Raw genomic sequence first — 24,306 nt, forward strand, 5'->3', positions numbered from 1 at the left:
TTTGTTAGAAGGTTTTCTTTTTTATTAACTATTAAGAACTCTCTGGAGATAAGAGTCAGTTTCTTAGTAAATGAAACATTTTGTAATCCTCCTTGGGGCCTTTCTTTTGTAGTGCATTTTCAGCGCACTATTTGAACTAATCAGTATCAATAAATTAGGTGCGTAAAAGTAATAATCTTTGCACTGTGTTCACGTAAGTGAACTATGATGAAATTTACAAGGGTGGATGGAATTATTTCTATATAATTGGGTAATTTATTAGGAGATAGCCACAGTGAGTTCAAATGATTCCTAAAACTTCTAGATTCTGAAGTTCTGTACAACTCTAATTTTAACAAAGGGGATAAATTTACTTACATAATTTACAGAAATAGATGTTGGGTGAATAAGGGAAATTTTATAACTCTGAGCAATTTTACCCTTTAATCTTATATTTATATTTGAAATTCAGTATTAAAAAATGTGGGATGGTTCAAACTTTGTGCTTACTATGTTCCAGTAAAATGTAAAGGGTTGTAACAATTTTTTAAAAAGGTAAAAAAAAAAGGGATACCTCTGTTTCCATTTGGTCAATAATTCCAACCTTCAGGAAAAGTCAATTGATTTAAAGTCTAAATTTAGCCTTCCACTCAGTATGTAAGATTTATGAGTGAATTCTACTGTCAGCAAGATGTGTGCTCTCTTTCCTGCTGACTTTACAAGCTGCATCTGCTTTTGGATACCATGAAAGCAACAACATAAAAACAATTTTATCAAGCCTTTAAAATGGGGGCAATAGAGACAAGTAAATATGTAGTTTGCAGATAATGATAATTATGCTGGATTGTGTGAGGGCCTTCTCATGCTTTTCCTTTCCAGGGCCTAGTGTTCTGTAGGAAGTCTAATAGCAAAAGCATTAAAGGGGAGAAATGTGGGCAGGAGAAAAATAGTTTCAGATTTGATATCTTTTCTGGTGGGGAATAGAAAGAAACTAACTTTTCTTTCTTTTTCTGTATATATATATATATATTTTTTTTATTGAAGTATAGTCAGTTTACAATGTTGTGTCAATTTCTGGTGTACAGCATAACGCTTCAGTCATATATGAACATGTACATATTCATTTTTGTATTCTTTTTCACCATGTTACTACAAGATACTGAATGTAGTTCCCTGGGCTATATAATATAAACTTATTGTTTATTTATTATATAAATATTAATTAGTATCTGCAAATCTCAAACTCCCAATTTATCCCTTCCCACCCCTTTTCCCCCCTGGTAACCATAGTTGTGGTGTATTTATACAATAGAATACTATTCAGCCATAAAAATAATAAAATAATGCTATTTGCAGCAACATGGATGGACCTGGAGATTGTCATTCTAAGTGAAGTAAGCCAGAAAGAGAGAGAAAAATACCATATATCACTTATATGTGGAACCTAAAAAAAAAGAAAAGAAAAGAAAAGACAGATGAACTTGTTTACAAAACAGAAGTAGACTTGGAACTAACTTTTCTTTTGGTAAATACTCCTTATTGTCTCTCCAACTAAATTCAGCTGCTACCCATTTAGTTTTCCTCCAAAAGGACTAAAAAAGCTGGTTGATCAATGAAACGAGTATAGATTTGGAGGTGGCCAAAATATACTTGAATTCTAGTGTGGCCATTAACCATTAGTATGAGTTTTGGGTAGGTTTTAGCCATTTGGTGCCTCAGTTTCCTTGTATGTAAAATGAGGGTGAACTCATCACCTTACCCGCCCCTAAATTTGCTCAAATGGACCCTATCTGGGATATTGGCGATGCCATTTACCTCATAGGCCAAGACTCCTCTACTCTTCTCCCTTAAGTCCAGTTAACCCCTAGGAACTCTTGGTTCACACTGCTCATGTCTTCATTCCTCTTCGAGTCACTCAGTGCTTGGACTCCTCTACGATAGGCTTCTCCTGGTCAATCCAGTTGCCTCAAGGAAGCCCGCCTGTGATCTCCCCAGATAATTTGCTCTTCCCTCTGGCTGTGTCTGCAGCTTACATGAGCATCTCTTAGAGTCCACTCTGTTCTCATTAACGTCTGTTACCGTAGTCACTTTTGCACCCTAGCTCAGCGCCTGGAACCCAGTGGGAGTCCTGTAAATATTTGTTGAATATGTGAATGAATAAATGATTTTGCATGGTTGTTGTGAAAGTAATAAAGGCTAAAGACAGGCATTAAATAAATGATATTTATTATTAATGATTACTAATTCTCTAAAAACATCTTTAAGTGCACAGCATGTTTTCACATGGCTTGATGATAATTATTAAAGATGTTCTATTAATCCAGATATCAGTGCCACTGATTAGTAAATCAATCTTCTACATTGGGATTCTCAGAGGGGTTCATTGCTTTCTGCATCCTGGCAGATGTCAAATAATTTGCAAGGGATCATCCATCCTTTGTTAGAGTAAACACAGGAAACTTTGGAATTTTCCAGATTTTTCCTTTTTTTCCCTCCTTATACAGCCTATGGTAGAGAAAATTCTTAGTGGACACAATTTACTTATGGGCTTACTTTGGAAGTAGTCTTATTTGTATTCTCCTGGGACTCGCAGGCTGCATGAAACTTAACTCAGAACAAATCCAATGCTTCTATAAAATTAAGGACAACTCTAAGTCAAGGAAGAATGGGCCTAAAGTGGTTATATGGCAAATTCCTGCCATCATGGTGGTGGTGGTGGTGAGAAATCTTTGATAACGGGCAGCAGAAGTTCTTTTGCAGAACATAAACCAAGAGAGAAGGGACCTTGGATAAGGAAAGACTACAGCTGCAGATGTGTGTCATTGGAAACTCTGAACTTGAGCAATTGAATACAGAGGGAAGAAAAATTCATGTAAATTGGTGTAAAAATTTTTTTGATCTAAGAAAAAGTCCTTTCCAACTGAGATCAGAATGGAGAGGCAGAAGTGAAGGGGACACAGCTGATGAAAGTAAAACCAGGATGAGGAACAAAGGAGGATCCAGATGGGGTCTGGGTAGAGACAGTTATTAGTCACAGTTGATAAGGGGTTTTTACCAGTTCCTTGGTAAGGAAGAGCCCAAGCTAATTTCACAACTGCCCTTATATTATGTAACAGTGAGAGTAAGAATAAACAAATTCATAGCTTAGAAAGATTCATATGGTATATTTTACAGGGTAGAATCAATCATTTGCAGGAAATTTTTTGTTATGAAGCCTAGAGTATGGGTACCCATTCCAGGATCATTAACTTTAATAGATCAACTGACATATGCAGCCAATATTCTGATGTTCAGAGAGGAAGGATTGAGAGAGAGCATTGTCCTGTACAGTCTGTCTGCAAAAGACAGATCCCTTTCTTGAAGTGCCAGTCATATGACTCCCAGACAGAGGATTCGATCCCTCCCACCCCTCTGATATGTACTTTGTACATGTAAACCGACAGGAGGGGTGCAGTGCTGAGGGGAATCTAGAGATTTCAACAATCTGAAGTGTGGGCTTCTAATCTCAGTTGTTTCTCTTCCCTGAATATTGCTGAGCTTTTGACATTCCTATTTTTACATTCTCTTTATCCAACTTAGAAGAAATCTGAAAAGCTCAGAAAAAGTGTTTTTGTAACTCTGATTTGGCCAGGAACACCTTTTTTTAAAAGTTGTTAGTGAATATCGGCAGTCACCTCTCTTTCCCGCGTGCAGTACCTCCTGTGTAGGATGGTGTGCTCCTCTGATGAGGGTGAATCTTGCAGACTTGCACTCTGACCACTAAGGCTCTTTGGTAGTAAGACAACGATGAAGGCAGAGAAGGAGATGGGGATGAAACCAGTGACTTCAGGATGTTCTGTGTGTTTCCTTTGAAAACAAATTTCCTCACTTTATCTTGTTTTCTTGTCATTTGTCTCCTTATGAAGGAAGAGAAAAAAATAATTTCCTTAACACAAAGTCTTTGCTGCTGGTTCATCACTATTTCGCTGGAATGATTCCTGGCCTTCAGTGATACTGAGAAAGTCAAGGGATGATTTTAAACAAAAGGTCAATTTTCAGGGTATTATCAGAACCCGTAATTTTTAATTAATGTAGAGTATTATAATTATACACTTAGTTTAATTGCATATTCAATGTCCTTAATAATGCTTTGATGAACATCTTTATGTATAAAGCTTATTCTTTAAGATAGTTTAAGACAATCCCAGAATTAAAATTATTGAATCAAAGGGTGTGAAAATTGTGATATTCTTGAGTCATTCTGGCAAAGGCCATTCCAAAATGGTAGAATTCACTCTACCATCACTTCGACTAGCGGTGGATAAACCTGTGTAGTTTACCGTATTTCCTGCAACATTAAGCGTTCTCACTATTGAAGAAAAAATTATTGGTACGTTCATTGAAGAGCCAGAATGTTTTAATTGGGATTATGGGTGTTTTATTCTTTTGGCTTTAGTCTTTATCTTAAAAAATGTTTATTTTGAAGGTGTATATTTTTCCAATCATAAGAAGGAAGACATTTAAAAAATAATTCCACCTCCAAACTTAAAAGCAGTGGGTGTGCTTGAACTGAGGTGTTCTTACACTAGAGTTGTTCCCACTTAGCTTTGCAGGATGAGTCTCATCATTCCTGATCGGCTGTGTGTGCCTGAGGTTTTAGGGATTCGTTTCCAACAGTGGGAGAGAGAGGCTGCAGAGCGGTGAGGAGCACAGGTGCTGGATCCAGTTTGCCATGTATAACATCTTGACCCTCGGCAAGTCATTTAATCTCTGTGCCTCAGTATCATTAATAAAATAAGAGTGACTTTGTATTTTTATTATAGGGTTGTGTTGAGAATTACATGCGTTGATACATGTAACGTGCTTAGAAGAGTGTCTGACACACAGAACTACTCGAGTGCTGCTGTAGTTGCTAAGAGGAAGCTTCCTCTGAAAGCTGTGCTTGGAGGAAATCAGGGAAGGCACCCGCCATGTTTCCCCGTCCCTAGTCCTGCTCAGTTTCTGCCTTGAAGGCCGCTGGGCAGAAGTGGGGCATAGCTGAAGTAGCTACCAGGTCCCTTGAGGCTCAGGGGTCTTCCTGCTGACCTCTCCCAAGTAGTTGGGAAGTTTGAATGTTACAGATGGAAAGGTTTTCCTGCTTTTGGTCGGGGCAGGGGGTGCGAGGAGAGCAGGGAAGCAAACCGTTAAGAGCAGTCGATGCCACTGAGAAACTTGAAACCCCTTTTGCTTTGAAAAAGTGACATGTAAATAAGGTGGTATTAGCAAGACATATTTTTGTTTGTGTGACAGTCTGAACCATACTGAAATCCATGGTAGTCAATTAATTGAAAATTACTCACTATAATCCATAAACTTGGAGTATGAAGACTGCTGGCTTCCCACGGAGGAAGAAGTTGTGGATAAGCCTGGCCAGAATCACGGCGCTGCCTGGCACACAGGTGTGCTTGCAGGCCCTCTCTCTCGCTGTGTGTGTATGTCTTTAGCCACAAGGGGCCTCGAGAATGATGACAAATACCTTTTTCCCTCTGGAGAGAAGTGTTGAGAAAATGAAGCTCTGTTGGCAGGTGTGAGCAAAATCATGAGGGGGAGATGTGTTCCTTCCCAACACCTGTAATTCTTTCAGGATGAATCCCTCTCCCTCCCTCCACATCTCACCTTCTCTGCACCCTTAGAGTTGTCCTCATGTCATGTCTGTTCGAGGCCCCCTGCCATAGCTCCTTAATAAGGCCTGCCCCTCCAGACACAGCTTTATGCTCTGCATTTCTTCTGTGTTCTTCTCCATTTTTAGCATTTCCCCATTCTGTGTCCTGTTCTCTCAGAACCCTCCATAACACCTATTTGAAATCAGATTTAACAAATAAAAATTCAGTATGCCCAGTTACATCTGAATTTCAGTTAAACAATAATTTTTAAATTTAAGTGTGTCCCATGCCATATTTGGGACATACTTGGAGCAAACATTATTCATGGTTTGTCTGAAATTTGAATCCAGCTGGGTATTATTGGAGACTGAAGTAAAGGGGATCCTTGTTACACATACAGTAAAAGAAAATTCAGCTGAGTTGTATCCTGTTGTTACATGAAAGGCAGAACGTTGCAAGTGATACACTTGAATATTTAGCTGAGATCTCTTAAGAAGAAGTGTTGAAAGGATAGCCTGGTCTCTTTCTTGCTGCTTACAGTAAAATGTGAGAGGAAAGAGGTGGATTGAGGGAAGAACTCTAAGCAAAAAAGAGCCAAGACTTGATGCTTTTGAAAACTCTCAGCCTATTCAGATTGCAGAGATGCTACAATTAGGAGATCTACTGACGGGAAAGCACGTTCTGGAGGAAAAACCAAGAGTGTGGCTCAGCAACATTTTGCTAATTCCTTGGAGGGATCAGAAGGTCCAAGTACTCAATCAGCAGAGGTCCCTTTGAAGAGATTATGCGTGACTCATGGATCCCTTCAGTCATCTCTGGAGAAGTCGAAAATAGAGATGAAATTATTTGGAAGCATCTGAGGAGGAGCCATATTTAATGGAGTGAATCCCTGAGACATAAATGGGAGACTCTCAATGTTCTTGAAGATGTTATACTATCAGAAATACTATTGCCAGCTTGGATTATAAGACACAGAGGAGGAAATGAAAGAAAGCGGTCAGACTCTGAAAATCCTACATGCAGGAAATGTGCTTAAAAATTAGCTGCAAATATGTTCTATCCTTCATGAAAAGAAAAGGATGACACATGGTGAAGCTAAGGGCAGAGCCTCATGCCCAGAGGGTGGAATTAAGGACCCAGAGGACAGCTGTGAATCATAGAGGGTTATTCTCAGACCTTGAAATCTAATGAGTTTTCTCAGCTAGATCTTAATATTGCTTAGAACCAGTGATTCTTTGTTCCATTCCCCCATCTCAATTTTTGAATGGAAATGACTAACTCATCCTACGTCTGTCCCACCACTGTATTTTAGGATCATGTAGCTTGTTTTTTTGTTTTTTTTTTTTTTTCATAGATCCACAGACAGAAGAATTTTGCTTCAAATGAATCATACTTAGAGTTATGACCCAAACATGTTTTAAAGAATGAGATTTAGGACTTTTGGGTTGATGATATTTAAATGAGATTTCAAAATTGAATTGATGCTGTAATACGTCATGACTTTTAGAGATGTTGCAATTGGGTGAATTTATTTTGCATAAGAGATGGATGTGAAGCTTTGGGAGCCAGAGGGTGGATTGTAGTAGGCTGAACAGTAGCCTCCAAAGTTGTCCAAGTCCCAACCCCCAGAGTGTGTGAATATGTTACCTCCTATGGCAGAAGGGACTTTGCAGACTTGAGTAAGTTAAGAATCTCGAAATGAGATTTTCTTGAATTATCTTGGGTGGACTAGATTATCACAAGGGTCATCATAAGGAAGAAGATGTGAGAATGGAAGCAGGGACAAAGAGCAGAGAAGATGCTTTGCTGCTGGCTTTAACGGTGGAGGAAGAGGCTGCGAGCCAAGGAATGCAGGTGGCCTTAGAAGCTAGACATGGCGAGGAAACAGATTCTCCCCTTGGGTTTCCAGAGGTAACACAACCCTGTAGTTACATTTTAGACTTCTAACCTCCAGAATTGTAAGATAATGTATTTGTGTTGTTTCCAGTCACTAGGTTTGTGGTAGTTTGTTACAGAAGCCCTGGGAAATGAATAGACTTGGTGTCCTGTGTTTCACCTGGCAGCCCTAGTTCTGGCAAGAACTAATCTTGTTAGACTCGTGGTGTGAGTCAGAAGCCTTATATATATTAGCACACTTAATTCTTTTAACAACTTTGAAGTAGTAACTACTTCACAGATAAGAAGAATGAAGTTCAGAGTTGTAGTAGCAGAATTTAATTTGAACCCAGGTTTGAGGGACTGGAAAGTCCAGTTGGTTTCTTCCTCTTTCTTCCTTTCTTCTCCACTTCCTCCTCCTTCTCATTATTATTATTAATATTATTACCACCACGGTGTTGTCTATGAAGAATCTATTTCTCGGGCAAAGTAGAGCCCTCATCCAAGAGTTGGATGCCTCCTTCCCCTCTGTCTCTATGTACAAGGACACCTCTTTTTATAGAATAAATATTTTATGGATTTCCATCCAAAAGACATTCTACTTTAAACTAATGAGCTTCTGAATGAATAAATTTTTCACTGTAGTGAAAATGCATATTCAAAGGGCAATAGACTTCACAGATCAAATATACCTTCAGTGCCGAAATGTTCTGGCCTGCTCTGCAAGCAAAGAAAAGGATCCAGATATTATAAATTTCAACAAATGAGCCTAAACAATCAGTTTCCTTAGACAATTAAATAAGATGATAAGTGGCCAAAAACACTCTACAGTCAGGTTGGTAGAGTAGCAGAATTCACCATTGTTATTAGCAGCTTGCTTGCAGATTTTTACTTGAACAATGAACATCCTAATAGCTCAGGGGGAAAACAAGCCAAGTGCTGCAGGCTCAGACCCCTGCTAACCAAGGAGCTGGTGTTTAATTGGGGATGGCCAGCTGCACATACTGCTTCTCTTCATTTTCAACCTGAAGTCATTCCACCACCCTCTCCCTGCCCTCCAGTCCTCAACTAAAATCCTGTAAGTGCTGTGTTGGAAGAACATCCCACAGAGAGCTTCCAGCCGACTGAAGGTGTTATCTGTTCGTGTTTCTTCCAGTTGACCAGCAAAGAACATCTGGCAGGCCAGCGGGAGGGGTGTCACATGCAAGGTGGTTGGGGGCCGGGAATTGCTTCCTAGATACCCAGGGGAAGGCCCTTGACAACTGGTAAATTGCATACTATACATTTCACCAGGCCACATTTGCTGTGAACTCAGTTGTCATTTTTCAAAGATGAGCAGCGTTCCCCCTTCTTCCTGGTTCCTTTCACTGTAACAGTGAGGAACGCACTGAGTGCAGGGCTTCAGAATTAAGTGCTCCGTGGATGCCAGTTATTATTGCTTTTTGCTGTGTTGTTATTAGAACAAGACTGTTCCCTTGACACGTGGTCACTGAATGTCCCAGAGGCCAGTTGCGTGGCTGGACTGTGAGCTTTTGTGGGAGGTCAATGGACTGGGTATTTCTTGAGTCACCTAGTCTTTATGCTTTTTTAGTGACTCAGACAACACATGTTGTTTGGAATAACATGCACTAGGAATAAAAAGAGCTCTCCGTGGTGACAGTCCAATGAAGGAGGAAGGAGGAATTTGCATCTGGCAGGTGTGTTCATGGTACTTCAAACAGTTGATCTCCAGATCACAGATCACTAGGACAGCTCCTGCTGGGACAAGGACAAGTTCTTTTCCTTCCCTGGAAAGTGTTAACTTTTCCATCCTAAACGAGTGATTAAAAGAACCATTGCAGACATGGAGATGTGGGGATAATTACAAAGTTAATGTTTTCTTTCCTAATGGAAGCTGTCTGGATAAACGGGAGCCATGGGACTCCCTTCAGCCTGCACCTTCCACAGACTCGGTGCTTTTACATGAGTTACATGTGGTATTTGTAAAAGGCAAGTCAAGCAGTGCTGGTTTTTTTTTTGTTTGTTTGTTTTTTTAAGTTTTTTAATTTGATGTTCTGAAATCTGCTGGGAGCACTTCAGGTACCTGTTAAGGATGTGTAAAAACAATACAAAACTGGGAAGGTATGACCTGCAACCATGGCTCCTGACTTTGGGATGCATGAGAACTGGAGTTTGGGAACAACGTGTACATGTGGGGATATTTGTTAAAAATGAAGGTTCCTAGGCTCCACTCCAGAAAGTCTGATTTTCCATTTGGGGTGGGGCACTAGGAATTGCACTTGAATATACAGACTCAGAAGGAGATAGTGGGCCTGTGGGACTGTGAGCACTTGTGGAAATGGCTTGCTTGACATGGGTAGAGTTTGTTGCTAGGAAATAAATTGGTATAAAATCCTGGTACCTGAAGGGAAATCATTTGTTTAATGTGTTGTTGAACAAGCACCCCTTTGCCCTGGTTGTAAAGCAGAGTGGTTAGGAGCCCCTGTTCCTCAGTGCGCATCGTAGACTCTGGGTTCAATTCCCAGGCCCGCCATTTACTAACTGTGCAGCTTGGGCTCAGTGTCCCTTATCTGCACAGTGAGGAGAATCGTAGCATAACAAACCTCAGTGTTGTTAATGGATTAATAATTGCTAACAATTATAGAGATTATAATACTTAGGGAGAAACTGTGTGAGCTACTGTTATTAAGCACTTTACATATATTAGCTTATTTAATACCCACAAGACCCTATCAGGTATATAATGTTATTCTCATTGGGCAAATGAGGCAAACAATTGCTCTAAGCCACGTGGTGAGAGAGACCCCAGGTTGGGGCTCAGCTCCAGTGGGCTGACCCAGTGTGTACCTACATCACCTCCCCTGCTCCCCAGTCTCTCCAATAAAGCTCTAGCTCCTCTTCCTCCTCCACCCTCTCCCCTCCTAGCTTTTAACTCCAGATGAATACGGCTTAGTTCCTTTGAAGTAAAATCATTTTGTTAACTGGATGCATCGCCGCTTGCAGGGGCCCAGGAGATTGTGCAGGAGAAAGCTGCTTGTGGCTCTGAAGCAGGCAGCTCTCAGCTGGGCTCTTTGCATTTCTAAGGGTTGCAGAAGGGTCCAGAGTCTGCTGTCAGATGGGAGGGCACAAACTGATGGAGGCTTAGTTTAACCATTTCTACCAGTTTTCCAGTTTTCCTGGGCTTAGCTTTTTCAGGAGGGAAGGGGCTGGGTTTGCCTCCCTCCAGCAGGCAAGAAGACGAGTTCTGCATAGCCTTGCTGGGACTTGCTAGCACGGTCCTTCCTGGAGGTGTTCCCTGGGCGCCCTGGAGGTGTTCCCTGGGCGCCCTGGAGCTGAGTGGGGTGAGGCCGAGGGCCACACTGCAATAACTAGTAGAGCTACTAATTACTGAGCGTTCTGGGATGTCCCTCTAGCTTCTTGCCTTGTGTCTCTGCTCTCAGACTGGTCTGTGGCCTTGAGGCCTTTGCCTGCTCCCTTGCCCTGCCCCGGTCCCCCAGCAGCACTTGTGCCTTGCTGGGCAGGAGCAGCTTCTCCTGAATGCTTGCTGGAAGGATCAGGACTCGGCTTGCTGAGCTGAGCTGTGCCTTTTTTTTTTTTTTTTTTTTTTTTTTGCTTGCCTGCTTTTCTGTCACCAGATTGCTCTGGGAGCAGTGATGCTCTTAATTAAGCTGAGATCTGAGGTGCTTAAAATGCAAAATTCACAGGCAAGCTGGCTGATGCCTGAGGCTGTTCTTCACTTCCAGAACCTTAACTGTATCACACTGTAAAGGTTCCTTCCTTCCAGTGGGGCCGGCTCATGGGGCCAAAGAATGAGACTCATCCCAAGAGACAGGAGCTTGTGAGGGGCTCGACTCCTCTGCATCTCCTCTGTGCCAGCTGGGAGCTCAGGGGCTGCATTCAGCAATGAGAGAAACCGCGTAGGGCCACCTCCTGCCAGGTGGGGGTAGCCCCAGGCTCATGAGACGATAAATCCCTGAGTTCACAAAGAAATCCCCAAGCAGAATAATTCTGGTTTTCAGAAAGGATGGGAGACAGAGAGCCCAGGTGTGGACCCAGGGGTCACAAGTAAATAGAAAATTTGCATCCAGCCCTGAGGAAACCTAAGAATGGGGCAGAGATGACCTTTAGTACTTGAACCCACTCCCTTTGCTTAACACATAAGTTCTGCCAACTGCCCTTCAACCTCTCACTTCCCAACACGAGACAAAAGAACATGACCTTCTTAGAGGTGGGGCCATCACTTAGCCTTTTCCAACCGAGTCCCCACCCCAGTGCACCTCTCAACTGAACAGGTTTCTGGAAGTATGCACACGACATCTGCCCTGCTTTCTCTTCCTTGCTCCCGGGGCATGTTGTGTGTGTGCATTCTCAGCCACCTGTGTCTAGTCTCGGAGCTATTTACACTAAACTCATGCATGACCACCGGATGTTGACTAGACCTTGGGCCTCTCTTTGTTGGTCTTCCTGAGACAGTGACCCCGCTGTTGTGTGATCAAAGCAGAGACTCTTGAGTTGAGTGAGAGGTCTGTAGGAGTGAAAAGCAGGAATTGTGGGTGCGCTGTGGATGGGCTCCAGGTACCCCTCAGCTTTCTATTTTGCTACTACTCGCACCCAGTTAAACTGGACGTGGCGTGGCCTCTGCTAAGATAAGGGTACCCCTGCTTAGTGGGCCAGTGATTTTAAAAAGTCACCCAGTTTGGGCAGCCCAGTTAGGAAATGGTTCCCCTTCTGGAATTGGCACAGTTCTGCCTAATTGCTTGACTTGCAGAGAATTGGGTTCTCACTCAAGCTCACTTGGACTGGGTGTCCTTGTGCAGGACACAACCTGTGCAACAGTTCAGAGCAGCCCTGGCTCCTGGCCTGAGTGAAAGGGGAAGCACTTACAACTTTAAGTCTTCTATTTGTTTTTCCTTTCCCCTGCAGCATCTGTGTCCTGAATCCCTCAGCTTCTCTTCATTTTTAGCTAAACTGAAGGCTTTTTACTCCTCATGTGCTGGAGCCCAAATCCATACTTGGTCATTTTGAAAGTTCTGGTTTCTGGGTAGCTTTCATCCATTAGTCAGATGATGAGAATGTGGCTGGGATACAGATCTTTTACATTTATTGTGTCCAGAACCTGACTGTATGAGCAGGAGTTAAACCATCAACAGCATCTCAATGACTTACTTGTGCTGTTTATGGGACAATTCCAGTCAGGGCATGCAGCCAGTGGGAATGTGGCTTATCATTCCATGGAGCCAGAACATGGAGTCGCCGACCAGTTCTGAGTAATTTCAGGCCTGAGTTCTGGTCTGGCCATGCACTGCTGATCAGCCTGATACCAGAGCATCGCGCCTTCTCCTGGCTGTTAGATTTTTTTCCCAGGCATCATGAGTGCTGGTCCGGTAGCCTTTGACCCCCCTCACCCGAATAATTCTTTTTTTAAAAAAAAGACACTGGTAAAGCAGCACTTCTCTCTCCTGATAAACCTGTTTCTTGAGTAGAAACTGCTTATTATTTCCCATGCCCTGGATACACCCACAGCTCTGCCCTCTCCTGGTGACACAGCCAGGCTGGGAAGACCGGGAAGGACATAATGTGGGTCTTCCGGGCCTCGCTCACTCTTAGAGGGGTTGTGCTTTTTTCGTCTCCTAGGACAGCTCTCCTTTCCCCCGGCACTAGTCTGAGTCCTGTTCTTAGCTTTACTGGTGAGTGAACTAGAGAATTACTGCATAAATCAAGTGTTAGCTAGAATGACTTAAGGTTTACCTCCCTACAGGGTGCAGGCATTTTAAAACAGGGACTTGCCCCAGATGAATGAGGTTATTATCATCGAAGAAGAGGTGGTGGTCTTTTGGCACTTCCCCAAAATCTGAGTGCCTGTGTTCTCTAGGCTTAATTTTCGGTACTTAAAAATTACCAGTGACTTTCCGGGAAAAGGTGGACTTTCCAGGAGGCCAAGAGACCCAGAGGCCAGCCGGTTTGTACCTAATGATAATTCACTCTCTGTTGAGAGCTGTGCACGCCATTCACACAGTTCTGCATACCTTTTAGATCTTCGCCACCAACTGTGCATTACCGTCCTGTTCACATCTGAGCAGATCTTGCCCCCCCAAATGCTGGGCGTTGGTGGATAAGGAGGGTTTGCCCACAGTCACCCGTCACCCTGTGCTCTGGGTCTCTCTCTGCACTCCCCTGATGGGGATGCGGTGGGCCGTGAGGATGGTGTGTGGGTCCCATCTTCAGCAGCTGTAACTGCTGACTTCCTTCGTTCCTGAGCACATTTAACAGTGGGCTGGCACAGATTTGAACTGAAATTTCTCACAGAAAATTGGTGGTATTACATCTTCCTTTTTTTTTTTTTTTGGTGCAGTGATGGAGACTGGTATTTCTGAAGTAGATGGGTTAATCAGATCTTGATAAATGTTCCTTAGGTTTCAGAATAATACTTAAGTCACTATTATTTCTATGTTTATTTTTTGTCTCTAAGAGCAATAATTCACTAAACATTTTAGTTGTTAAGGGGAGATTACAAAAAAGTGAATTCAACTAAGTGTCTCCTAAAATGAATAGAGTCTCTTTGATCGGAACAGGCATCTCTGCCAAACATTCTTTATTCAACAATATATACATGTTTTTATTTATTAAATTGAAAGTCTACAATTTGCGAAGTCATGTGCTATAAACTGAGGTTGTAAGGATGGAGACAATGCGTTTTCTTCTCCCAAGGTCCTTGCCCTGTAGTGCAAAAGACAGAGTTCTAGAAAGTCTGGGCTTCAGTTTCTGCAGCTATAAAGTGGGGATAATAGTGGAGTGCTGTCAGGATTGAGATAATATTACAAAGCCATGAGGACACTGCCTGGCACATAGTGCTATATGAGTGTTTCAACAAGATAACTAAACTAGAGGACATTGCTGTGTGATAAGGACACAGTATGAGAATGTGGATGTAAACGTGGGTATAAATGAAGCTCCAGAAACCTGCAGTAAGCCGACTTCAGTGGGGGGAGGGAAATGGTTGGGAGCGGCTTCACTGAGGAGGTAAGACTAAACCTGGGTCTTGAATGATGAGTTAGAGTTCTGTTGGTGTGGAGAGAAATTGGAAAGGACATTTCCAGAAATGGGAACAGCACCAGCTGTCCTGTAACTCGAAGAGCTTAATCATTCTGTCTAGAAATCTTTCCTGACACTAGCCCACTCCACTGGGCCAGATGTGGCCAGGCCACCGCCTCTGCAGCATGTGGTACGTGCCTCTTATTTAGCATTGGCTTATCATTTTGCAGCTGTTTCCCTCTAATGTTCAGCATGTGTTGAATGCTGCCTTGGCGTCAGTCTTCCTGATGGATGTAGTCTGTGCCCTCAGAGAAAGTCCTGGAAAAATGAGGTGCTCTCTCTGGCATCAGTGGGTTCCCATAGCACACTTCCTGGTCCTTTCTAGTTCAAAAATACCCTTGAAAGAATTTGTGTATATATAAGTAAAGTAATCCTTTTCATCCCCTGGTTTTTGATACCTGAGAAATTGTCTTTGTGAGAAAGAGGCAAAAAAAGGGTCTGTGATTTCTGTTTCTATATTCAAAGAGTTGATTTTTATAAAAAGCTCAGAGCATTTCAAAGGAGAGAGAATCATTGAATATTATTGATATCAGTTTAGGAGGACTGTCCTTAAGGATGTCGGTTTAACTGAACAATTACACATTGTAGCTGTTTGGAGTCTAGCATTTGAAGACTGCACATTTTTTCCTTGCTTCTGTTTGTTCCAATATTGGGTTCACTGTCTGTATTTTGAATATGAGAGACTCTGAAGTGAGACTGGAAGATGGAGCAGGGGTTGAGGTCAATACAAGCGGGTCACAAAACTGCCGGGCGATTTTCAATCCTAGAAATACTGTGTTGGGGGAAAAATCAGCCTGGCAACTGCCCTTTAAAACAGTTCAGAATTTCTCATTTTGCCCTGTTGTGGTGAAGATGAGTTTTATTCACAGCGATCTCAGCTACAGCAGAACACCATGATCTTTAAAATCAGATCATAAAGAAAGAGTGGTGGTCACATGTCACATGATGAGAGGTGTATTTTCTAAAGACCTCTGACAGAGATGAGGAAGGTGATGGGGGTGGGGAGGCAGGTGGACGGAGATGAACATCGGCGGCAAGGAGACCAACAAGGAGACAGTGTAGTAATTTGCCCAGGAAGTTATAAGGATGTGCAGTGGTGGAAATGAAGAGAAGGAAAGGCACACGAGAGATTTTGATTATTTTCTGATAGAACTGGCAGGATCCAGTGGCTGAGCTGGGGAGAGAGTGGGGAGGGGGCTGTGAGGACTCTAAGGTTTCTGGCTTGGGTAATGTGACGTGGTATTCATGGCGAGAGGATGAGAGGTGGAGGAACCGGTTTGAAAGGAAAGTTGATTTTCAGTTTGGGATGTGTTGAGTTTGAAATACCTGTGGGATGTGCATGGAGAGACGTTTATAAGGTGTTTGAATAAACTGACTCAGAAAGAAAAGGGCTGAAAACATGGAACTAGAAGGGGACAGCACTTAAGTCCTGTTGGTATCTGGACCAAGAGGAGATGAATGAGACTTAGGCAGTGATTTTGTGTATCAATTCATAATACCTTTTGAATATTTATGAGACTATTATAAATACATGGGCAAATAAGGAAAAAGTCTTTTGGGGCTATTTGTTTTGAGTTTTGGTTCAGAATATGTGGTCCACGATGACAAATGACATCTCAAGGTCCCTCCCCACCGGATGGTTCTGTGAGGCCAGGGTGAACAAAGGGAGGCATTTTTAAGTGAAGCTCTATTTTACAATTACAACTGTAGGACAGCAGAGAAATCAGACTTTGAGCTGAGATAGCATTTTCCCCTCCCCTCCAATTTAAGCTTTCATTGAATTTGGAAATCATATCTTTCTTTATCTGGGTCAAGGACTTGAGAAGAAAAGACTGAGTGAGGTTAGTGCAGAACAGCATGTTCAGATGTTTGCATTAATCCCCGTAAACTCCTCACCCAGAGAAGGTGGAAGGGAAGAAAAAAGACAGGAATAAAGAAACATTTTTAACAGATGGTTATCTGTTTTTTTTTCCTTCCCTATTTACTTTAAACTTGGCTACTACACTCATTTTGAAACCACATCATGCTTCTTTGGTAAGTCGGTAACCGTATTAACTGCTTTTGTTGTCATAGCTATTTTTTCCACCCAAATCTAAGCTCTTTGTGGAAAATATGGAGTATTCTCAGGATTTCAGTTTCATTTAGTTGTTCAAAACCTAGTAAATGTACCGTAAGTACAACAATCTTTTAAGAACATATAAGCCAAGTGATAGGGCTGTTTGATTAATAAATAATAATTATGTTTAATTTTATGAAAATCTTACATTTCTAACAGATCAGCATAGGACATGCACATTCATTTTCAGAAAAAAAAATGCAAATTAGAATATAGGAAAGCGTCTTCCATAACAGTAATCAGAGACCTAAAATATAAACAAAATTTAAGGTACATTTAAAATCTCATTCAATTTTTTTTTTTAATATATAAAACTCAGTTCTGGAAGGTATGCAATGATTGTTTCCCCATTATACTCAGTTGCAGTGGAAGTTGGCCCAATGGTTTTATAAGTAGCAAAATACTACAGAGTAAAAAATTTTTTCACGCTGTTTCCATTTAGTTCTGAAATTTTTAAACAAAATATTCTAAAAGAAAAATAAAATCTATATACTCAAAATTTCCATTGTAGTGTTATCTATTGAGGGCAATTGGAAAGAATTAAAATGTCCCAAATGATTTGCTTCAGCAAATTATGAATCTTGACTCAATATAATATTAAAATGATTAAAATTGGCAATTATTAAGACTGTGGAAATAGGAACACTGGTTGATAGACACTTCAGGAAGAGGGAATCAAAGAAATATAAAGAAAACTTTATTTTATACTTTGTTGTAATTTCAACCACAAGGAAAATGTTCTGCTTGTCATGTTTCTCTTTGGCCCGAAGTGAGCTCTTCACAGGTAGCAAGTCTGTCTTCATCATCATTATTTCTCCAGTGCTCAGTAAATGTTTGCTGAATTGAACCTAGTCTGTGCAAATGTGATATGCACAAATGAAATGGTTGGGGAATTTAAACAAACTTTTAACTTAATTTTTAACTTTGATTTTTAAATTCCCTACTGTCATTTTCCACGCTATATGTAAGACACAAAGTTGTGGAAGATACATCTCAGTTTTCCAAAGATAGATAATTTTGCAAAAAGAATTACATTTCATGATACTGTCATAAAAATATAGGGGAATTACATTATTTGTTTATATATGATGCTTTATATTGCAGTCCAGGTGAACAGTCATATGTTCTGGATGTGACATGATATTATAGATATTATTCTTCTACTAATCCTGAAAAAAAATAAATTTATATAGTTAAAAAGAAATATATTCACTATGTATTAGGTAATAATAGGCAACAAACCCAGTATGTTAACTGGCAAATGAAGTTCCATAATATATATGGGGTTCTATAAAAACAAAGATTGGTAGTGCATTGCAGAATTAAGATGGGTAATTAAAAAAAAAAAACCAAGCTAAGTTATGTAAACACGTTTAATGAACTCCTTATCACATATCACATAGAGTCAAAACTAATATATCACTAAGATTGGTATAAAGTAAGTTGGCACAGATAATCAATTTGAGTGAATTCTTACACAGCAGCCCTCAGTGCTATTGACATTTTGGACTGGATGATTGTGCTGTGGGGTGGGGGTGGGGCCCTTCAGTACACTGTGGGATGTGTAGCAGCATCACTGATCTCTGTCGACTAGATTCCAGCAGCACCCACCCTGAGGTGTGACAACTAAAAGTGTCCCCAGACTTTGCCAAATGTCCCCAGGAAAGGGGGAGGAAAATGACTCCCCGGACAAATACTAAATATTTCAGTAAAAATTAACGTATGCGTATGTGTAACCATACATAACAAATAACAGAAAAAGTTTAATCTGGATAGAGATATAGCAAGACCTCCATTGCTTTTGACTCATGAATTATGACAGGAACAGACTTGGATCTCGTATGTTCCAGGTATAACCTAATCTCCATCTCAGGTCAGATGGTGGACTCTGGTTTTCGTTAAGAAAATTACTGCTTACGTGAACTCCACGGTGGTGATGCTTTGTGCTTTACTTTGAGTTTATTGTAGTTCTGGCCTCAAGTACTTGCCCTCCATTCAAAACAACAGCTCAGTTGATGCAAGGTAAATTTTGAATTCTTCTCTCTCCCTCCCCATCCTCTTTTTCTATTCCTTTGTGGAATAAAAGCATTTTATATTCTGAAAAATATTATAATTGTTGAAATGTGATGAAAAGATATGAACCTATATGCTTCCTACCTCCAGACTGTGCACAGAGATGCTCTTCTGCCTGTGTACACAGGAGCATCTTTCTCCCAGACCCTCAGCCCTCAGAGAGCTTCTAGCCTGTGGAGGTCATAGCACTGTAAAAGAACATAGACTTTGGAATCACATAGACATGTACTGAAACTCTGTTTCTGAAATAAATCAGCCAAGTATCCTTAGAAAGCTTCTTAATATCTAGAACTCACTTATTTTAAAAATGAGCTTAATAATGTCACATTTTAGGGTTTTGGGAGAGCTAAAAGGGTGATTCTTGTGAAAAACCTAGCACTGTACCCAGGTATATAGTAGGCAATCCCAGTAGTTTCTTTTACATCTTTTTAATATGAAATATACTTCATTGGAGGAAGCACCAATGTCTTCTAAAGCAGCCCATGCCCATCTAGGTTAGCTTGCTTGGGCTGCCATAAAAAAGTACCACAGAGTAGATGGCTTAAACCACAGAAATTTATTTAGTCACAGTTCTGAAGGCTTGAAGTCCAAGATCAAGGTGTCAGAAATGGTCGTTCCTTCTGAGCCTCTCTCCTTGGTGTGCATATGGCTGCCTTCTCCTTGTGTCTTCATGTAGCTTTTCCTCTGTGCATTATCTGTGTGTATTATTTCCCTTCTTGTAAGGATACCAGTCATACAGGAATAGGACAGTTCTAATCAGCTCATTTATAACTGTATTACCTCTTTAAAGGCTTCATCTCCAAATATCACATCCTGAGGTACTGGGGGTTTGGATTTCAATGTACTCATTTTCACGGGGACACAATTTAGCCCATGCCCTCCCTTTCCTCTTCAGTTGGATTTCAGAGAATTTCAAGGAGAAGCTCTGCTAAGATCCCTGCCAAACCCACATTGACAGTACCTCATCATTCACTATTATCTACACTGTTTCTTTTTATGTGTTCTAAATGTTTTGGCAGTAGTTGCAAAATCACACACACACATAAAAAGAAAATTCAGAGTTGACATGTATTTAGTGAATGTGCTGTTGAACATACTATTTATTCTTTAAATCTTTGACACACACATTGACTTGGTCTGTTCACAAATATCTATTGAGCATTCACCATGTCCTAGCCATTGCTCTGAACTTTTGGAGATGAGAGTGACACATAATGTTTGCTTTTGGGAGTTGAGAGTCAAGAAGGAGAGGAGGGAGCTGGAGAAAGAGAGACTCATAGATAATTCTGAAACAATGTAGTTGTGTAAGAGGAAGGTAAGTACAAGATAGTACATCAAATTTAAACAATGACAGTATTACTCTAATATTAGAAATGTGATTGGAAAATTTCCGACGCAGAGTGAAGCTGAGAGATAAGGGTTACATCTTGAGAACTACAGTTTAGCCACCTCTTACCCACATCCTAAAACAGACCTAACCTAGAGTACTAGCTTGCTGATTGGAAGAATAATAATCTGAAATTTATCTAATCTAAAAATTGGATTAATCTCCATGCCTGCTAAATTAACTGACTCCTTTTATTTATAATGAAATGATTTATACTTGTAAATTTATCTTAAATTTACAGGGAGCAGAACTTTAGATGCAGGATCTTATAATCTTGAGTCCATTCATCAAATACTGAAGTTCTAAAATACCAAAAAAAAAAAATACTAAATACTAAATATAATACTAAAAACATGCTAAGGATATCAGGAGATAGGGAATAGTAAGAGTGCTGGAAGGCAGCAATGATAAGGTCAACACTGAATCTTATATTATGAGTTAGCTGGACCATACACACAGTTTTGATTCCATGAGCTTTAGATGGGTGGGGTATTGAGGGGATCTGGTTGAGAGGTATCAGGTATGTAAGCATTGTGGGTCTTCTTTCAGGGTACACTGGGAAAGAGCAGCCCTAAGACTCAAAAAAGTGAGCTACAGTGGCTCCTGTAGGATCATAGGTGAGACCACTGGAGTAACCAGGAGCACACATCCCTGGGTGTGTTTGCAGGGAACGGAGTCGTTGTCTTCTATAGCCACTTGTCCTCAGTGGCTTCTCTGAAGACAATGGGCATGGGTAAGAATTAATTTTTCAATGGAATTTATTTTTTAGGGCAGTATTAGGTTCATAGCACAATTGACAGGAAGACATAGAGACTTCCTATGTACCCCTTGGCCCCTGCACAGACAGCCTCCCCCATTATTAACATCACTCACCAGAGTGGTACATATGTTACAATTAATGAACCTGCATTGACACATCATCATCACTCAGAATACTTAGTTTACATTAGGGTTCACTCCTGGTGTTAGACATTCTATGGATTGAGACAAATTTATAATGACATGATCTACCGTTGTATCACATAGAGTAGTTTCACTGCCCTAAAAGTCCTGTGTGCTCTACCTACTTGTGTCTCCCCACCAACTTGGCAGTCCCTGGTCTTTTTACAGTCTCCATAGTTTTGCATTTTCCAGAATGTCATATAATGGGAATCATACAGTATGTAGCTTTTAAAGATTGGCTTCTTTCAGTTAGTAATACATATTTAAATTTCCTCCATATCTTTTAGTGGTTTGACAGCTCACTTTTTTCGTGCTGAGTAATAGTCTGTTGTCTGGATGTACCATAGGTTATTTATCCATTTACCTACCGAAGGATGTCTTGGTTGCTTTCAAGTTTTGGCAATTTTGAATAAAGCTGCTGTAAACATCTGTATGCAAGTTTTTGTGTGGCATCAGCTCCTTTGGGTAAATAAAAAAGAGTGAGATTGCTGGATCATATTCTCAAAATAGGTTTAATTTTGAATGAAACTGCCAAACTTTCTTCCAAAGTGGTTGTACCATTTTGCATTCCTACCAGAAATGTATGAGAATTCCTGTTGCTCCATATCCTCACCAGCATTTGATGTGTCAGTGTTCTGGATTTTGGCCTTTCTAAAAGGTGTGTAGTAGTATCTTATTTTTAAAATTCACATTTCCCTGATGACATATGATGTGGAGCATCTTTTCATATGCTCCTTTGCTGTCAAGATTCAATTCTGAGTGAGTTTTTAAGAGCTCTGTTTTACCATGTCATGGACTAGAGACTGCCAGTCATTTCCTCCAAGACCTGGAAAGCTCCAGGGAATTGTGGATGCCCCTGGAAGCAGTAGCTATTTGCAAACACCATAATTATCAGTGAGTAATTGTTATCTATAGAGCTAGCTGTAGCTTGTTCCAGCTGAAAATGTTCTTAAGCTCACCTCTTGAATCAGTCTATTCCTGAGTGACAGCCAGAGATGCCTAGGTTTGCTCTTTTACTTTTCATGAGAAGTCCCAAGTCGGGAAATCAGTTTCTACTTTAGCACAGGATCTGGGAACAGGCTGATGTATGGGAGGGTAGAGGGGGAGGTTAGGGATAAGGAAGGCTTTGGCTGGCTTGCTACACAATTTGATTATTAGGGCCATAGAGTTTTATTCTTATGGAAAGGTGCAAACATCGTTATTTGTTTAATCATGATGTTCTGAAGCTGACTGGTTGTTTGCAAAATACCTTGAGCACTTTTAAAAAGTGGCATTATTTGTGTACAAGATACTACTAAATGTGCTGTTTGCCAAATAATTCACAGAAAGGTTCAGCTGACTTTCTTTGCTTTGCTGATGTAGAAGCTTTTTCTTCAAAGTAGAGGTAATGATTCTTTTAGTTAAATGTAGCTCTGGGCACAGTTACAAAGTTTCAGCATGTTTTTGCCCTCTAATGCTTCACATCAGCCATTCAAAATTTGGCATTTTTTTTGTTGTTTGTTTTCCCTAATACAAAATGCTATTTGTTCAATGTTCTTCTTGCTCGTAGTAAAATATGGTTACTTTGAATAGTGTTTGTGCTGCTAGAGGTAAATGGAAAACAGCTTTGCTGATATCTAAGTAGTTGAGTCGGGGGAGCTGATATTTTGCATTTTTATGAACATTAGTTGGATAAACACAAAAAGCAAGGAGCAGGGGGATTTCCTCTCCTGGCTCTGGAAATGTTACAGACCCTGTTTGTACTTGCCTTTGGTAACATGTTACCCTTAATGGCGGTAATACACAGTTTATATTCTGCACCATAAACTACAGAGCATTTCAGCCTCTCTCCTTCCCTCTACTTTGCCTCTCTCCTTAGTTTCCACAGATACTTTCTGAGTACCAGTTGTGTGCCAGATACACACTGGTATCACGGTATCATTCAGACAGTGCTTGCTGTTTTTATGAGCTATATATGACCATCTGTTTTTAAAATACGGAAACTCAGATTTCATGGTTGAATCACTTGCCCAGGGTCAATAGTTATTGAACGTTTACTGTATATCACTCTGATAATATTCTAAAGGCATAAGATATTTCAGATATGGATCTTAAGGAGATTTATAATCTTAATGGAAAGCCATAAAATGCCATTAATGTATCCATAAAGAAGCCCAGAGATGGGTAGATCAGTGCAGCAAATGCAGTGTGATAGAGAAGACTGACACCGACTCCTCCACTTGAGTGATTCTTCTAAGGATGAAAATGTCAAATTCCTTATTTCAGGATCCAGGTGGTAGTTTTTAATTATTTCAAGATTAAGTGATTTATTTTTAAACATTTATTTGCTCCTGCACTCACAATATTTTTGGGTACCCCCCTCATTAAAATCTCCATAAAATAGGAATATCATGTGTCATATGTATGTACATACATATCATATGTATCATATGACATAAAATATGTCACCTGATACAATTTATCAAATGCCTACCCACCTACAAACGGACTGTCCTGTATATCATGTGAAGTACCCCAGATCAACAGTATGTCTCCTCTTCTTATCTAAATGCTTACATTTCTTTTACATTCCACTCTTAATAATATGATTTTTAAGATATTTCCAAGAAATGTTTAGGGTATGAAAGCATAACCTTTTCTACCTCAGAATCTTATAATTTTATATATATATATATAATATATATATATTATATATATATAGTGTGTGTAAAATATATATATGAAAAAAATATGAACTCAACTAGGATGCAGTGCTGTGTTTGATCTGTGTGGAGGATAATAAAGTCTTTGATTTCAAAGAGCTTTGGACTAATGTGGGAGACCAGGACCTATACATTTTAGAGGCTAAGTCATTCTGAGTAAAAATAACTCTATGTAGCCTTGAGACAAGAGGTGTCTCAAGGCAGGATATGTTTGTCAAAAGAGTCATCCAGAGTGGACTATAACAGCTCAGAGCTGAGAAGGGCACCTCACTGTGAACTGTCAGTGGGAGGTGAGAATTCTTGTGACCCTTAGAGAATACCTATTGTAGGAATAGGTTCAGAGGAGTGGGGACTTTTTGGGTAGAGTGAATAGTATCAGCAGAATTGAGCAAGGTTTGAACATTAGCCAAATGAGGAGAAACCATTAGCTGGTGGAGGTGAGGAGGGAGAAGGTGAAACACAGGTGACAACCAGATAGAGGAGGACCTTAGGCAAGAAGGGAGCATTGTCTTTATTCTA

The 24,306-nt window shown here is 40.5% G+C and overlaps 2 long non-coding RNA genes across 2 annotated transcripts in view; one reads left to right on the forward strand and one right to left on the reverse strand.

Annotated features, from left to right (window-relative positions):
* LOC116664299 overlaps positions 1-24,306 on the forward strand; it is a 140,076-nt gene that overhangs the window by 27,819 nt on the left and 87,951 nt on the right. The gene's annotated exons all lie outside the window — the stretch shown is intronic.
* The window catches only part of LOC116664300, a 345,391-nt gene continuing 326,811 nt past the window's right edge, over positions 5,727-24,306 (reverse strand). Inside the window, exon 3 of the long non-coding RNA XR_004320739.1 lies at positions 5,727-5,792. This is a non-coding gene — a long non-coding RNA (uncharacterized LOC116664300). The remainder of the gene's footprint in view (positions 5,793-24,306) is intronic.

Source organism: Camelus ferus, chromosome 6 (genome assembly GCF_009834535.1).
Source record: "Camelus ferus isolate YT-003-E chromosome 6, BCGSAC_Cfer_1.0, whole genome shotgun sequence".
In the NCBI taxonomy this organism is placed as follows: Eukaryota; Metazoa; Chordata; class Mammalia; order Artiodactyla; family Camelidae; genus Camelus; species Camelus ferus.